Source organism: Macrobrachium nipponense, chromosome 5, assembly GCF_015104395.2.
Source record: "Macrobrachium nipponense isolate FS-2020 chromosome 5, ASM1510439v2, whole genome shotgun sequence".
NCBI lineage: Eukaryota > Metazoa > Arthropoda > Malacostraca > Decapoda > Palaemonidae > Macrobrachium > Macrobrachium nipponense.
Genome location: NC_061107.1, coordinates 53,421,918 through 53,440,698, shown reverse-complemented (window position 1 = coordinate 53,440,698; position 18,781 = coordinate 53,421,918). Strand labels below are relative to the sequence as shown.

At 38.3% G+C, this 18,781-nt stretch overlaps 1 protein-coding gene across 1 annotated transcript in view; it reads left to right on the top strand.

Moving 5' to 3' along the window:
- LOC135215306 (sodium/glucose cotransporter 4-like) overlaps positions 1-18,781 on the top strand; it is a 118,382-nt gene that overhangs the window by 47,779 nt on the left and 51,822 nt on the right. The gene's annotated exons all lie outside the window — the stretch shown is intronic.

The following is an 18,781-nucleotide window of genomic DNA, read 5'->3' as shown; positions in this document are numbered from 1 at the left end:
AATTTGGACATGTTATTTATTTATTTTTTAATTGTGTAAGCTGGCAGTTTTTGGTACTCGACGAGTGTGCACTTTCCTTAGACGAGTACTCGTGAAGGTTGAAATGAAACCCCCTGAGCCGGGCGGATCCCAAGACTGTCCACTCTTATAAGGCTCATCTGAATCATCCCGACAGCTCAGTCCTTTCTGCATTAGTTAGTCTAGGGCCTGTCATAACTGAGGCTGTCATCGAGATACAACTGAAGCAATGTGGTCCCGGTGCACATTGACATTGAAGCAAGAATCGAAAAGTTCTATGACAGGATGGTTCTTAACTTTCAGAAGTAACAGTTAGGAAAGACGCCAAAAATACAAATAAAGAAAATAATATAAAGTTATTATTAATCCCAAATGAAATCGAAAATAAGACAAAAGTGGTTATCCCACAAAAAAGTAAATACTTCTAAATAAAATTTTGACTATTTCCTTTCTTCCTCAGACGAGGAACTTGTCACTCCCCTTCTGCGCTGATTCGACCCAACTTAGGTTATTGACTGTCCCACTGACTCTACTTGCCCCTGATCCTGAGCCTACTCTTCCACGTCATGTGCTTCCATCTTTGCCTTTCCATAACTTCAGCATAATTAGAAGGTAGGGCAAGACCCTCAAGCGGATTTATCGAACTTAATGAGACAATACAATATAATAATAAAAAAAAACCCTCAAAAACAGCTTAGGCGTGAATGTGATAAAAAATTCTTCATTAATTGAGTCTAATTCAATAAACAGCTCAAAGGATATGGAGACCTCATTAATGATATACCAGATAATGAAAGTATGTTACGGAAGGCGCGAGCGAAGACGACATTGTAAAATCCAGCACTCGTATCGAGGCTTGAAAAATCCGTTTTATCCTAACAGATGTTTGTCCTGACACAGACAGCAGCCGTAGCGGAGAAAAAATACAACCAGACAGTCATTCGTAAATTTTAGAATATAAGTTTCAACAACTATGTGTAACGACTACTCCAAATATTGGTGGATCCCTTGACCCCTCCAATCGATAGAAGCGAAGCACTAAGTGGAGTCAATCAAATGTAGGAGACAAAAGGTGGAGTGCACCAAATGGAAGAGTATTGTTTCAAACGAAGAGGTATACAACCAACGCGGTCTTTCATAACAAAGAAGACAACTTCGGTCACGTAGAATCAAGCAAATTGCTTTCGTAAGATGGATCTCACAACATGAAGTTTGTCAATTCTCCCTGATAGATTGAGGTCAACTGATCAACCAAAATGTCTTTATATGAGCCAGGTAGAATCAGTGTGTGTGCAGAAGAAGAGGAATAGTAGTACCAAGGGATATGTCCTCAACCTTGACGTCCGGTTTCTAAGCCATTGTCTTTAATTTGGTGGCGAATCTAATGAGTTGAACAGCATTCTTCTTTCTTTCCTTAAAAAACGGCAAAGATCTTGCAAGAGTTACGTGATGTAAGTTTGGGTTTAAGTGTTTCCCACAAGATAATGAAAGGGTTGTTAGAAGAATGAGAGGAGCCTTCTGGGGTAGGGGCTGTGATGGGTACGAGGAAGAAAAATAATTGATGACCATTCTTGTTATGAAAAGGGCAATTGTTGTTACGTACGCAGGATGTTCATTGTTGTGTACAGCCTTCTATCACCCCCTTTGCCTTCTTACAAATAATCTCATTTCTCTCTCTCTCTCTCTCTCTCTCTCTCTCTCTCTCTCTCTCTCTCTCTCTAATATAATATATATATATATATTATATATATATATATATATATATACGTATATGCATAGTTAATTTTTTACATGCCATCTTCTTTTACCGGCTTAAATCCCGACAGACAAACTCTTCTGATTTAGTCTCCCTGATGCTCTTCTTATACGTGCATTAATAAGCAAGAATAAAGAATAGTAGGTAACGGGGAAAAGCCGATAAACGGTGAATGTAATGTGACATTAACTATATGAAAACATCAGAAACATTAAAAGAGTTAAAAGTCTGTAGACAATAAAAAAAAAAAGAGAGAATAAAGAAAATATAGCGAGCAGTAGACAGTAAACCCAAGATTTAAGAATAAAAACACTGTCCTTATATATATATATATATATATATATATATATATATAATATATATATATATATATATATGTGTGTGTGTGTGGGCGGGGGGGGGTAAAGAAGAGCTTTTTGGGATAATTTGAGAGTACTGTAACTTTAGTATTTGTTAAAGGATGTATGTTGTATGGTGTCGATAATTAGGTAAGCTAGGGTTGAAATTTCACTTGTTTTAGTGGCAATTTCATATCTAAGATTAATTGGTACTGTACAGAATGTTTGTAGAGATATGAGGCTATAAAATTCGTCAACTGCCTCGGCTATGAAATGACTTAATCCAGTCACGCTTTCATCATACAAGCAAAGAATGAGGTACTCGGTCGTTGAATAATGTACAACGTCAGCATGTACTACAATAATCTTTCATTGACATATCCCATTTATTAACGAAAGTATCAGGGTACTCTGAAGTGCTTTTGTAACGGACAGAGGCAATTGCGGTTTTTCTAAGAAGTTGCTTTTGAGACCACGGTCTAGAGTCCGTCCTTGAGACGAACTAATGGCACGCAGCGACTGGTGTTTCTGAAATAAATTCCCTCAGTATTTCTCTTTATGGTTCTTCCCAGTTTGTGATCGCTGGTCCTTGGGATTTGGGTGCGAAGCGCAAGTTATTATTGTGAGACTATAATGATAACTTGCGGGGAGATATTCCGCTTGAGAACCCAAGCAAGCTAAATGAACGGTATTTTGAAGGCAAGTGAAGTCGGTGAGCTGATGTTTCTCTTTATTGCCATTGACCTTGGACGTGTAACGCCAAGATAACCGAGAAATGTGTCAGCCATTGTATCTGCATGAACGTATCTGCGTCTAAATTGGTTGATACCGAAAAATGCAGGCATCGTTGCTTCGTTGGTTTCACATTGTGGACCCTTTCGGTGTTTCTAAGTTTGTTTCTTTAGACAAGTTCTCAGACTTGGTTTGTTGGCAAAGACGGAAAGTCGTAGCCAAACATTGACACTTTGAAGGAAATTGAAGACAGCAAATGATCTGTTATTGGGTTTATTTGACCAAAGTTTGATGATAAAACAGAAAAAAGGAAGAAAGTTGATAACTTGAGTCATCAATGAAACAAAGGAACTTCAAAACGTTCCATTGCAGAATCACGTAAGAACGATCTCAACATACTGTGGTATGTTACGAGGGAGAGATAGAGGGGGGGGAGGGGGGGATTGCTTCCAAAATTACATTTTTAATCCAGTTATGTACCGATCACAAATTTGAACTGTTTATTTGATCTACAGTAAATCTGTTTGCTTAATGAATGGTTGAGATGAAGCCCTGTCACGGAACCCTTACTTAACAGGTTTCATTTTGATATCTGAAGAAGCGGACCCTCCTCCCTCATCCCTGGACTGAGCGAGACTGGAGAATTGTGATGTCAGTGTCAGGCTCCTCAGAGAGAACTTCCAAAATTTATCCGAAAGTGTTTGCAATTTTCATACGATCATTTCATTGCTATCTCACTACTGCTTTGTAATTAGAATTGCAAGTAAAATAGTATCTAATTACCATGATGTTGCATTTTTTTTACATTTCTAAACAATAGGATTATCTCATAGAAAGCCTCTCTACGACGGCACTGATATTGTGATTTTCTAACTCCGTGGTTTGCGTAAATATATAATTAAGTAAATATACACATGCATAAGCGTTGTACACACACCACACACGCGCGTACACACACACACACACACAGACACACACACACATACACACACACACACACACACACATATATATATATATATATATATATATATATATATATATATATATATATATATATATATATACATGCCACTTTTATCATTGTTTATATCAAGCTCTAGTATACAGTATCATGAATACGTCAGGTGCAAAATGTGACAGAATGAGAAAGAAACATGTCAACTGAACCGGAAAGTGTTCGAAGTGTACAGGAGTTTTGTATAGCTTAAAATATTAAACCCTTACTAGTTGAAGAATATACTCAGGAAACTCCGGCTATAAGACATTACAAAGATATTAAGGAATTAGCCAAAATATGAGGTAAACATGAGCGACGCAACATACAACGAACGAGCAGAGAATACACAGCATAACACTGACATTTAGATGCTTCAGACATCACCGTTGCCATTTGTTCTAAATATTAGACAGTATGTTATTTGTATATGTAGAAATTTGATTTCCAAAACCCATTATAAGGAAGTTTATCTCTCTCTTCCTCTGTGTAAGTTCCGGTAACCTGCATCCTTAAAAGTTAACACAAACCTGAGCATTCGGCCCTACATACGTACAGACATACTTGGCATATCCATATATGTTATATAATAAGTGTAAGTTCAAACTACGGGAAATTTTTCTCATATATTGCCTTGCCATTTTTATGGTTTTATGTAAATAAAAAAGAAAGATGGATGAAACATTTCAGTTAGACCTATGAGAACGCTTTTGCATGAATGTGTTATGCACTTAAGGTTAAAGTAAAAGAGGTTTCGTTTTCTATATCCTAGGAAATCAGTTCTGTGAACTGACTAGCGTTGCCCGTATACCGGGACGTAGCTCTGAGTTATGTACTTAAAACTGGAACACTTTAACTAAGAAGAAAATAGCACTTTTAACTTGTACATTACACGTCCCAGGTGTCGATGTATCAATTGCACAACGTAGTTTAGACTCTCGCTGCACCACTTAGTGATCAACTAACCAATAAATAAACTTTCTATGACTTTGCACATTCTGTTCTGATCGGGAAGAAAGCCAGAAAATAAACTAACAATACTAACAAAAGCACACAAAAATCAATGTAAAGCACCGTGGTTTGAGCCACCCTCTTCCCCCCCTCCCCCCCCCTCCGCCCCGATCCAATATTGCAGCCATTGCCAAAGCAAATGAAATAAAATAAGTATAAATAAAATAATATTTGTACTACAGTAGTTCGAACCACAAAACAAAACAGGAAATAGCAGACACTGCACTACATACTTAAAGCAAATGAGTCTGTACCGCTCTTTATCCCTCTTCCCCCTTCCAAAACCTTATTTTCCTTCCGAGGGACACTAAGGTCCCCCCCCCCCCCGCCCCCCCCCCCCCCCCGACACCACTATCAATATCGGTCACAGTTATAAGTAAAAACACCTATATAGTGCTGGCTCATTTTACACCTGTATTTCATAAAACATACACCCAACAACATCCTTGATATATTACATATTTTACCTCACCATTCTGTTTCTCAATACATTATTAAGAAATTGTTGGTACCACATAGGCCGTGCTTTTAAGCCTAACCCCATTACTCTCTTAGGTATGGAAGTATTTTAGGTTACCCATGCCGCTAAAGATATCATTAGAAATGTCTAGCCTGTTTCATCCTTTTGGGTTATATACCGCGCTCCTGCAAGATAATATAACGACGAATCATTAACAGACGCTAGTATACAGTAGTAGTGAAAACCGCATAAATGAGCTTATAATTGTACAAATGGCTTCTGAAAGAAAGCCAGCTTGGTTTTGTTTGCTATATTTTGGACTTCTATTTAATCCGTGTGGTCCTTTGATGCTGCAAAACTATATGATGAAATCAGAGGAACTGGTTGTTGCTGACAACACACCAATAACTCGCGTCATTATTATAGTTGCGCAGTAGGTACTCTTCCAGAGTAGCACAAGGTCATGCTTTTGCTTACGGAGTTTTACCTGACGTTGTCATGATGAAATATGTATTTTATATACATAAGCGCCTCAGTGGCGTGGTTGGTATGGTGTAGGCGTCCCACCTCGGTGATCGCGAGTTCCATTGAGGAGTGAGAGATGTGTATTTCTGGTGATAGAAGTTCACTCTCGGCGTGGTTCGGAAGTCGCGTGAAACCGTTGGTCCCGTTGCTGAATAACCACTGGTTCCGTGCAACGTAAAAACACCATGCAAACAAACAGAAATATGTATAGGTTATAGAGGATTACTCTTGCAATGAAATGATGCATCATTTGCTTTAACTACCAACATAACTCAGTTTCTCACCAGTCCATGACGTCATAAAAACAACACGGTAGAAGCAGAGATATCAGCTGGCGTTCTGATTGTACAGCACCAGTTCGAGCTCACACATGAGCTCGATCTTTCATATCTTACGTGAATCATCTTTGATTACTAATGCGTTGATATCAGGTCCCCCAGAACAGAGTAGTAGGTCTTAGTTTCATAAGTGTGAGAAAAAAACGAGTGTCAAAAGCCACACCAGTAGGTAGACCACTCGGCCGCTTTCAGGTCACTTACCCTAATAACAGCCCATGTTATATAAAAGTATACAGCAAATATTTTACGCAGTGAAAAAACAAAGATGAAGACACTTAATTATACATCATACTAATAATAGAAGCAAATTGTAGTATTTATGCTGAGGAGGTTGGATAACGTAATTATAACATGAAATGCAAAGAGAGAGAGAGAGAGAGAGAGAGAGAGAGAGTTGCAGTTTATTCGCTGTAATCTACTGAAAATATACGAATTTAATTTTGCCTTCAAAGTTATTGGATCGGAACCCTCAAAATTGGTGCGTTCAGCGTGATTTAAATCAGCTTAAAAAGGAGCACATTCTAAACCATAGCAACCTATATTCTTTGGACCCTGATATCAGCAGTCACAGGAATGTTTGTCTTGAATCGAATGTGGTATTTGATTTCGATTAACATAGGCTTACTTGTTCGATTAATATAATTCCCTTCTACTAAATACTGTTAGTGTGAAGGCAGTGTAGTATTTGTTGTATGGCCTTCCTAAACTATGAATTATTATCACAATACTCGCACATGTTACTAAATCTAGCAGGATAGAGATACTTGGAAATAAGTTGAATTAAAAGCACTAAATAACATCCGTCGACCGGAACAAGAGTTGCCAGATGAAGCAATAGTGTACATTTTAATCTCTGGTCCAAAATTATCCGAAATATTTTGATATACCATTGCCTTGGTGTTACATTAACTAAGCGTCACGATTCTAATTTGACCGAGCAAAAATGTATTTATTTATTTATGTATTTATTCATTTATTTGAAGTGTTATGAGAAGAAATCACATCGATGAGTGTTGACCGACTTACTTGTCGTGATGACATGACTTGCAGGAAAGTAAGACTAGTCGTGATTAATAAAAAGCGAAGGCTGTCTTACGTGTTCGTGTTGAAATTAATTCTAACAGAAGCCTGAAGTCATCCATGCTGTAAAAACTTGACATAAATCCTATATAAATGTGCAGTTTCAGTAAATATCTTTCTTAGGGTTTTTTCATGACAGTATTTCCAGAATAGCCAGCCAAAAATGGTAAAGCTAAATCTCCCATTCAGATTTTAGACGCAATACTTTCTCTGGAGCTCTTACCGTCATACAAATGGACGCGAATCACGTTTTTGGTTACCTTGATTCCACTCTTTTTTCTTGTTACAGTGATTATTTACGCTCAGAGTAAATGACCGATAAAAGACAGCGTTGAAAATATACGTAACTTATATTCCAATATACGACAGAAGAATCTTAAACTGGAGAGAGAGAGAGAGAGAGGAGAGAGAGAGAGAGAGAGAGAGAGAGAGAGAGAGTGCGGCCGCATGATCAAATAAACAAAGCGTAATCCGACTTCCAGCTTACTCAGGGCGCATGCAAGATTTTCCACTGGCTCATAATTGCAAATATTAGATTCCTAACGTAACGTGAAGTGGTCCTTGTAATGATTACTCATAATTAGTACAACTCACACCAAAAACAAAGATCAAATAAAAAGGACACAAATTAAACGCGTTCATATATTCTCAGTTATAAGTGGAAACGAAATAACTGAACGGAAATACAGTCTCTAAATTCAGCACATCAAATAAATTAAAACCTGCTAAAATCTACGGACAGATAGCCTGTTGTTTCACCAAAAAAAAAAAAAAAAAAAAAAAAAAGAAAAAAAAAAAAAAAAAAAAAAAAAAATACTATACATTTTATTAGAAATGATATTTCTGTACTGTTTAATATGTACATTATTTATTTTTTTGCATTTTCATTCGAATGTCCTTTCTTTCAAATCCTGTATCTTTAACTCAACCAGAAACACCGTTTTCAGAGCCTTTTTTATGTTTTCCTTCGCCTCAACAACAACAATGCAGTAGGCTTACTCCCCGAGTACGCGAAAATCTACGGCAAGACATGTTCTTGCTAGACTTAAGAATTGAATAGCTTTATTTCCTAACCCATTAATAGAAGCATCTATTTTATTTATTTTGATGAGCTCTACACAGCTGTGTAGGTTATATGGCTCTATCATATATTGGTCACTTGTAAACCGTTACCTTGAACTTAATGCATAGTTGAGTCTCCTTATTAGGCTCTCTGTAAAAGAAAAACAAAAAAAACACACACAGCAGACTAAGGTCGGGTTTAAACCAAGTCGATTCAATTCATTGAGTCATGTGTCTCGAGTCATTTTTAGATGATCTCTGTATACGCTGACTGAACCAAACTGAGGGGTGTCCACTAAACTCGCCTCTCACGAGGCACAATCCAGTTCCTATTGCCCTCGAGAGTTTGGACCAGGACGCTCTTGCTGCTATGTGCTTTGTTCCCTGATTTGGTGAATAAATCAGAATTTTTTTTATTTGTCAATTAGGATGCGCACATGAAAACAATTTCAACTCTCTTGGTAACAATGATGATAAAGTTGGTTTCAACTGTTCAAACATGAACCTGGTACCAACAGGTAAGTGACCTACCCACGGCAGAAGGTCTGTCACCCAGGCCGAATATTTTCTGTCACCACATGGAGCCGTTGAGTAGCAAACAATGAATCACTGATACATAGGTCTACCGTATGTCGTGAATAATAAAATTGTTGAAGCATTTGTTAATTTAATTTCAGTACATATTTTCTCCCACAATGCAGCTATTGCTTCCCGATCTCAGTGCAAAAAACGCCAAAGGTCATATTTATTCAGAACGCCGCTTTGTTACAGAACTTGTCAGATTTTCTGGCGGCATGACTTCAGTCGAATCGAGCCTGCGTCATTCGAACTGACTAGATTCAGTTGGTGTGAACGGTCCAGTTGAAGTTTATGTTGCGAATGAAGACAAATCACGAATCGTGTTGGTTTGAATTCCTTCGATTCGTTCTTGTAAACCGGTTGTTAGGTGTTACCATCTATGTGCAGCCGCATTTCTTGCAGCAAACTCAAATGAACAAATGGATTTCCACTCCCAGTGCTACTTTCCCGATGTGAAAACGACTCAATCTGATGCAGTGAAAAGTGAGTGGTTTATCCTTAACCGACATTATTATGAAATAAATCTAACTAATAACCAAAGTACATTCACTGAAGTCATTATTGAGGCCCGTCATATGAGTAGAGCCAAAAGCAAATGAAAGTGAGTAAAAGAACACTGTATTTATGACTAGACTACCAGAGAATGTTGCTTGCGGTTCATACCTCCAGGAATCTCTTAAAGGCATGCAGATGGCAGGCACATCACTTTCTCCTTCTACCTTTATGACTGCGTCGTTGTCCGAAAGAACAGAAGAACTGGTTAATAAATTGAAATATCGAATACTACAAGACCTAGTTAGAAGTACAACTGCGCTGACAATGGAACAAAGCCTTAGATGGATGCGCGGTCAACCGGCGAAGCTGCAACTGAAAAGATGTTGTGATGATATAGCATTCAAACTACCTCAGGGAACTAAAATCAATGCAAGTGAAACTTGCCATCTGTCCTTGTAAAAGTGTTAGGACTCTTTTTGGAAGGATTTTTTTTTAAACGGCATTATTTTTTGTGATATGTACTGACTTGCCCAGCCATGACAAGTAACATTTAACTGTATAAAATATGCTCTTAAGATGTTAGTCAACTAATGCAGGGAAACATTAAGAAAAATTATGACTAAAATTTCTTCATGTTAATTTGATAGATAGTGAATATCCTGAACAGGGTGAACAACAACAGTTTTCAATATTAACCTAACACGACTGGGTTGCAAAGCAGAGTAGTTCGCGTTGCAGAGAAAATAAAGATTAAAATACTGATACTACAATACGTACGGATGGATGGACATTTTCAATTATGGTTTTTATTGCCACTGTTATTTCTAACGCTGCCATGGGAAGTGAAAGTGCACATTCATTTTCTGCCAAATATGAACAGAGCTTGCGAGAGCCTGCTCACGTGTCATTACTGGTAATGGAAGTTACGCAAACTCTCGGTATAAAAGACATTTATTGGTTTCAATCTACGCTATCATTATTTTCATTATATTATTATTATTAATCTACTGCAAAATACAACACCCATAATTGATGAATGAATCGTGAGCAAAAGATTAACGTATAGTAGCGAATAATATCCATAAAAAGACTCAGTGGGAAAATAACCTGAACCCGATATGTTGCGTGGAGACAGAAACTAGGGACGGAACTGAGCAAATCCTCCTCAGCGCGAAGCCAGGCATCGCGCTTTGAAGTTGAGCCAAAGCAACAGCTAGGAAGCGAAAGCTTCTTTTCTGCTCCTGGGCACTGGCCCATTGTCACCTGTTGCCGGCAATTCATTCTAGTGGACACAAGGGGAGACGTTTCTAGAGGGTGTCTTCGTCATCTGACTGCAACTATTACTACTACTGCAAATAGTGACAATAATAAGAAGCATTGTTTTTGCCAAGGTCTAGGCCTTGCTTTTTTATCATTAAGCTAAGAGAATAGATCACTTCATCTTTGTTTACACGACGCTGTCAACCCGTTGGTGGTGAAACGGGTTCTTCCCGTGATCCCACTGCAACAGCAGGTACATTCCGCCCGAGTTCCTTCGTCCGAAATCTCAGAATCTTTTCCTACTGTGTCCCAAAGTCAAGGTCTCACCCGGTAAGGTAACGACCTCCTGTCTATGTTATCGGGTTGCATAAGCAAAGCTCGCAGGCAGATAGTAGGAAAACGAGCCCTTGGTGGGTGGCGCTCCTAAGTGTGTTCGTTGCATACAGAATCTCTCTCTATCTCTCTCTCTCTCTCTCTCCTCTCTCTCTCTCTCTCTCTATAACGGAATTTTAACGGGAAGACCGACTTGATAGGAAACCTAATGCCTTTATCGAGCCCAGCGTCCGTAGGAAGAAAGAAAAGGAGCCGAACATGAGCTGCAAGGAAGCTAGAATCCGTTACCTAAAATAGAGGTTACAGGAGTCAAGGAATGCGGAAACAAGGAAAACATTTAATTCAGGAAAGTCAATCAAAACTTCGTTAAAACTCAATACAATCACGAGAATAGTAAGATGGAATTATGCCTAATTTGTATTGAATTTTCTCCCGTTTATATATGTATGTATTATGTGTGTGCGTGTTTTGCAAGCTAGCGGTGACTGACTAAGAATATGAAATGGAATCGATTTACTGTTGATGAGCTACTTCGCAGATTTATGAAGCTCGGAATCTGTGCAGATTTAGTACTAAGAGACGATAGCGACAGTAAGTGCAGTTACCTTTGGCCTCGGGAGGCAACCTTATTCAGGAAAGTGCAAATGCTGATGGAGTATGTACATATGTACAAATGTATATACACATGTGCAATAAATCCACATGAAGGAAACGTGGAAAGAAACAATGAAGTTTACTGCAAGCCCGCGGTTTCATCCTCTTATGGACCTGCAGGATCAATTTATTAGGATGAGCTTTCCAAAGTACACACGAAAAATGATGTTAGTTTCTTTTCACACTTCTCTATCTGGACCGATTTCATAATGATTTTTCCATGTCTGTGAAGATTACAATTCATGTATGTACATACATACATACATATATATATATATTATATATATATATTATATATATATATATATATATATATATGTGTGTGTGTGTGTGTGTGTGTGTGTGTGTGTGTGTGTGTGTGTGTTTACCTAATATCTGTCATTTTATCACTCCAGCTGTTAGATTTGTTATTAATGGTATTTGTGCATCTGAAACATTAGATTCAAAAGTGAATTTCCGGATTCCTACAATCTCTCACCTGCCATGTTCTGTTCTACGAGGTATTAAGTTACCTGTAGTATTCATTTCCGCTTAAAAACAACGAAACTGAAAATTACTAAATGATAACTTACTAACTTGGGAGAACAAGTGTCTAAAGCTCCGATGACGTACTACCTCTGTTGAGAGAGAGAGAGAGAGAGAGATTTTTTTCATAGGGTTGAAGGCAGTAGTCCTTGGGAGTGCGGGGGTACAAGTAGAGAGTAGAAGAAGCCGAGGCATCGAATGAAAAGCCTGGGTGGGTGGCGGTTGAAACAAAGACAGGGTTTTCCCAAGGATGGAGGATGAGACTTGGAAGAGAAATATCGTTTTTTCCAAATCTATGAGAAAGATTAGGCAAATTATATGAAGAAGTACACTAAACGACAGAGGAAAATGACGGGAAAATATGATAAATAAGAAATGGAGACTGAGCAGAGAACTGTACCAAAAGGAACAATGCCTGTGTCATGTGATGACGTTGTGTTTGACACACCTTGTTGGTATCATAATAATAAATCACACATACTTACGTAAGAAGGCTCCGTTATAACTTCGCTGATTACTGAACAGTTTGGTTTTTTTAAATGTGTGCGAGCGTTTGTCTGGATGGCTACATTCCCTGCAGAGTAAACATTAATGTTCCTTAAGGCCAATGGTTTATGTTTATTATTGCTGTACAAGGTCACGCGTGAGTGACTTATGCTAACGACATGCATAATGATGCCGCAGTAATAAGATGGATGGTGTAGGTTCCTTTATATACTGAAAGCCGTTATTGTCAAGACTCCTCTGTTAGTAGCCCTGAGTCCAAGGATCCAAGGCAGGCTCTTACTCCTTTTCGGGTTTTAATGCACTTATGTATGTGACGTCCTTAGACAGCAAACATGATATGATGTGGTAATGTTGACATGCTTTTCCTTTCCTATAGCAGAGACCTAGACCTAATAACAAGAGTAGAGCAAAGCAATAGGCGAAGTCAAGCAACGTTTATATACTATTCGGTTAGCATATATGAAAATATATTAAATCCGAGGTAGCGAATCGGATATTAAAGGACATTAATTTTGTAGTTCGATGTAGTTCGTATATTTTTAAACAGCGCATTGATTATATTACCTCTTCTGACAGTCTGTATGGTATTTATTTAATTCTCATTGAGTCATCAATCTCTCCAATATAACATGTGTTGCGGTTACGGTTTGTTCGTAAGAGGTCTTAGGATATCTTGGGACACTTATCAACTCTCATAGCGTCTTTCTTATTCTTCTTCTTCTTTTTCTTTTTCTTCTTCTAATAACTCCGCTGATATGACGACCCTTCAGGCATCTCGTTATGAGCTTGTGTCCATGGCTGGTTTGAGACAGACCTAAACACAAAAGTTTATTTTCTTGCGTAAAAAATTGTCGTCATAGCTGTAAACTTCTCCTTGCTTTTGATAAGCCCTTACTGATGAACTGAGTTCTATATCCAGTTTTTGAAAAGAATTCCATAGAGCATTTATTTCTTCACCTAATTTTGCATATCGCAGACTTTGTATGCACGAACATGAGAGAGAGAGAGAGAGAGAGAGGAAAGCACGGACCATCAGGTAAAATTGTACCATTTACAACAACCAGCGATGTGGCAGAGAACGAAGGGAACACTCGAAATCATAGCTTTCGTGACGCTCGATGATGCTCGGGACTTCCGGGGTTAGCTGTCTATCTATCTATCGTCCGTTGTAGCTTCGGCGGTTGTTTTAACCGCAAACAAATGACAACGTCTGTATGGGATGATTATAATAATCATTATAACCAGAGGACACCTCAGAATTGTTAAGACAAATCCGACATCTCCGCACTTGCTATTTTCTACGGAAAGATCGTCTCCTTAAAAATGTTCTCTGGTTTCGGCAGTTTTCATCTGAATTCCAGTTTTTTACCCCAAGAATATTCGAGATCATTCTGGATTGCGACAGGTGGGAATCCCCTGAACCCAGTACGTAGGCTAAAATGATTTAACAAAATTATGAGCATTATATTCTGTGGTTTTACTGGTCCAAATGACGAATCTTTTTCTCTTTTAATATTTATAATTTCATTCATATATCTATTTATTTGTTTTGCTTTGTGTGAGGTAAAGTCCGCTACATCATAAGAGGAATAAGATTATGAGTTTTTGTGTTATTTCCTTACCTTTACGGACTCTTCGCACTGCCAATAATAACTAATATCAATAATAATCAGAAATGCATAAGCAAACCAACATGCATAGGTTTCCGTTTCAATGACCATAGTTGGTGCGACGCCAGTTTCCATAAAACGGTAAATCACGGCGAGATCCAATAACGAAAGTCCTTCGCATCGACCAAAGAATAAAGAATAAAAAATTATAAATATCTTTAACCTGTTCTTTAAGGCCGCGGACTTCCCCAGAACCTGTTTTAGCTCTCTTCTCCTTAAATGGAAGAAGAAGAAGAAGAAGAAGAAGAAGAAGAAGAAGAAGAGAAACCTCGATAGGGAAAAATTCTGCACAGTGTCTGCATAACCGATGGGAAGCTAAATACATAAAAAAAATGTTTTGTGAAGCCGTAGTTGGCGTGTTATGGCATAAGTGCTTGTTTGAGTGCTTTTGTGTGTTACATGGTCGGCTTTCAGTCGGTGACGAGGCAATTTTGTCACCTTTATCATTGGATGTATTGCTGTTCTGTTTAAGCATCATCAAAAGTCATATGGTGGCCAAAGCTGGAAAAGGGCCAAAATGCCTCGCAAATTGCTTTCTTTTTTCTTTTTTTATTTCATTCCAGTTACCAGGTAGGTACTTTCCGTAGCCACTTCAGCGATGTCAGGCAGTCTTTGCTTGTTGCAATGTTCTTTGAATCTGAATCGTTCTAAAACGGTACATAATATCCCCACAGAATTTTCTTTGTCTGTCAAGGTCTTAAGAATTGTATGACTTTACCTAAGTCAGGTTAATAACATCTGTAGAAAGTCTAATCCGCAATCGTTATTTTCAGTCGAGTAACTCACTTTCACTCTCGCAAGGTAATTAATTGATGGGATGCACTCAAACTACCTCACAACTAAGTCAGCAGTCCCATGACTTTTAGCGTCTTTCACGCAGTCAAAAGATACTTCTACAGGCCACCTTAAGAATATAGGCTTAAGCAAGAAACCTGCCTGGGCAGAAGCAAGCGAAGCTAATCGATGGTAAGTCTTCCCAGGTCCAGTCTTTCACACAGTCAAAAGATACTTGTAAAGGGCCACCTTAAGAATATAGGCTTAAGCAAGAAACCTGCCTGGTGCAGAAGCAAGCGACGCTAATCGAGGTCACAGTCTTCCCAGAGTCCAGTCCCCCCACCCACCCCCCACCCACCCCCCACCCCCCACCCCCCACCCCACCCCCCCACCCACCCCCCACTCCCTGCAGTGAACGACAGATACCATACAATCTCAGGTCTCCCTCTCACTGCGATGCTGCTCTTATTTTTAATAAGATCTTCCACGAATGCTCGATAGATGACTAGATTTTAAAGCAATCCAAGCACTGACATAATCGAACGGATATGACAGCCATTTCGTGAATATAATAGGAGGAAAGGTGAAAGGAAAGCTCCCCGTATTGACGACATTACTTAGCTGTTGGTTATACGCTTCTTATATCTGTATGCAAGTGAAGTTGTGCCAACTACAGAATTTGGTTAGCTTATATTCTACGAGCATATTTCTGTGTGAACAAAGAACATACTTGTCTGAATAGTCCATGGTGTTCACATTTGTATATCCTAATTACACATATAACCTTCTTTTAATTATTATGCTCATTAAGGACAATGTTCTTGTTGAATGTCAATTTTTTCTTTATTTTTATGGCAAGTTGCGGAAACATTCTCAAGGCCCAACCAAATTGCTCTATCTCAACTCTTCTTTGGAAGACGGGAGCTGCGCCTCAATAACAGTCTGTTAGATCCAGAGCCCTTGAGAGCGAAGGCATTCTTCCTTCGTCCGCGACGTTTTTGGCAAAAGATATCCATCCATCCCAGGGGTCTGTCTCCCTCGCAATTCCCTACGGCAGACTCCCGAGTTCTGCCATTATCTGATTTGCTCGTTGCTGTATCATCATCATCATCATCATCATCATCATCATCATTATTATTATTACTATTATTATTATTATCAAAATTTTGCTGTTGTGAGTGGTCCAGGTGGTGGTCTTCACTATGTGCGCATCTTTTGGGCAAATCGCAGTGAATTTCTGACTCTGAAATAATGAGAAAAATAAGAAGTATCAACTAACAATGAAGACAAGGAACAAAGATAATAAACGCTGAAGTAGACATAAATAAGTATGAGTTTCCTGTAGGTGGATAGTGCCTTCAGTGGGCCTCACGTGGTGCACTGTAAGCATTTCTAAAGAATGTTGGCAGCGTTCCTTTGCCCCAAAGCTGCATCTATTTTTTAATCTTTGTACTTGCCTCCATTCTCTCTTCCTTTCTTCAGTCTTGCTGTCCAACACCTCCAACTGTCACTTCTTAGTGCAGCTGTGAGGATTATCCCTTTTCCATCTGTAGAGCCTTGGATTTCTTGCTGTCCGACCATCCATCTGTCTAGCTCCTCTTTCCACTGCCTTCACCGCTGAATGGACAAAAGTGCCCCAGTGCTTGGCTAGACAGCTTAATTCTCACTAATGAAAGGAATAAGTTGAGAAAGATTAAAGGGACTACAAGGATCTAAGTTGCATCACATAGTGTCATACTAGATGTGAATATTTATCCGAGAACACCTATGGAATTAAAAAAAAAATCATCGTCAAGATGGGTTCTTTTTTACAGAAGCAAAGAAAAGAATAAATAGTAAAATGTTCGGGATGTAAAGTGAAAGTTCTATTTAGACGCCAGTTAGATTCAGTAGTTAAAATATCAGTGTTGATTTTGCTATGGTGCCCTCCGCTCTTGGAGTAAGTCACTTTTTCGTGTAAAAAAAAATGAATGTTTCCGAATACCTGAGTTCGATTCATGTCTTTCGAAGCACTGCGTAAAAGAATGACTGCGCGTCACTAATAAAAGTATTACATTTGAGTGGTTACGGCAAATGGGATTGCTCTGTCAACGGGAGATCTCTCATGGGATCTTGAAAAAGTAGCAGGTGCATCTGGCCCATCTTGGCCAACTCAGCCTTTATTTGTTGTTCAGTTCTACCTTCCTTTAAATTGCTCACTTGGCCGGATTTGAATGGCACCTAAAAGCCAGGGATGAAATGGCGGTTGACGCAATTAAGACTAAACAATAACATGTGTAAACGGTACTCGTTTGGTACTTCAGAGATTCGTTAATCCGTTTCAGTGGCCTTTGAATAATAATAATAATAATAATAATAATAATAATAATAATAATAACGACCGCTTTAACCCATAACTGAAAAGCATTCCATCTTTTAGGCATGCTAGACTCAAAATCGGCACTGGATAATCCTTTGAAGAAGATGACCGATATGTGATGCCATTATTATTATTATATTATTATTATTATTATTATTATTATTATTATTATTATTATTATTATTATTATTTCGGAAGGAGACCCTTTCGTAGGCAAGTTTTGTTAAAAATGGTTGTTGCTTCAGCACTATTAATCTTAGAGAGTCTTTTCTCTCTACAAGATTAATAGTGCTGAAGCAACAACCATATTATTATTATTATTATTATTATTATTATTATTATTATTATTATTATTATTATTATTATTATTATTATTAATGTTCTTTTATCAGACTAGAGAATTCACAGCAGAACAATTCTAAAGTTACATCATATAAGGTAAACGAAAACATAAATGAATAAACAATAGGCAACAAACTTAAGACTGCAAGTATTTTGCTACTTTAGGAAATATGTAGCATTTCTTTCTCTCCCTATAACTTCTCTACTCTGGTCACGCCGACAAACCTCCTTCAGAATCGTTGACCTCGGATGCTGTGACGACAGTTCACCGCACGGATAGGTTCTATGATTATTTGTTTTCCTTGTTACAACTTCAGCCTTAACTTTCGTCTGCCGTTTGGTAGCATTGCTTTCTCCAGTTCACTCGTATCATCGACCCTGCCAGTAGTCTCACTTCCTCAACTTGAAGGCAAATCCTTTCAGCCAGTTGGAACAGGTCTGCTGAAGCTACTTCAGAATGAACTTTGCCATATTTAGGAAAAAGAAATTCCAGGAAAATGCTCACACGGCAATACTAACGTCAGCTCCAAATCCATTTCATCAAAAATAGCAGACCCTTGCAGGAAAGTAGCTTCAACTGACAGCTATCGCTTCATTAGCTGGAACTAAGCCAAATGCATATATACTACTGTACTCTCCCATAAACACAGGAGTGACGCGTAAGAAGAGCACAGACGTCAAACATCTGTAACAGCTTCAGGTGGTCTCCTGCACAAAAGTGGTTTCCATTTCCAGTTATGCGAAAATAAAAGGGTTTTGTTGGCTGACTTGGTAACAACGTCGCATTTACGTTTTCTTTATATATAATTAATGATTCTCGGAATAGATCATGTTTTGAAATTGATCGAATTTAGTTTCAAAAGCTTTTTAGAAATACAAAATACATCTTATTAATATAGTGTTAACATTAACACGACATCGAAAAGCGCGTGAAATACGCTGCATACACGGAAGGCATAGCTGCAT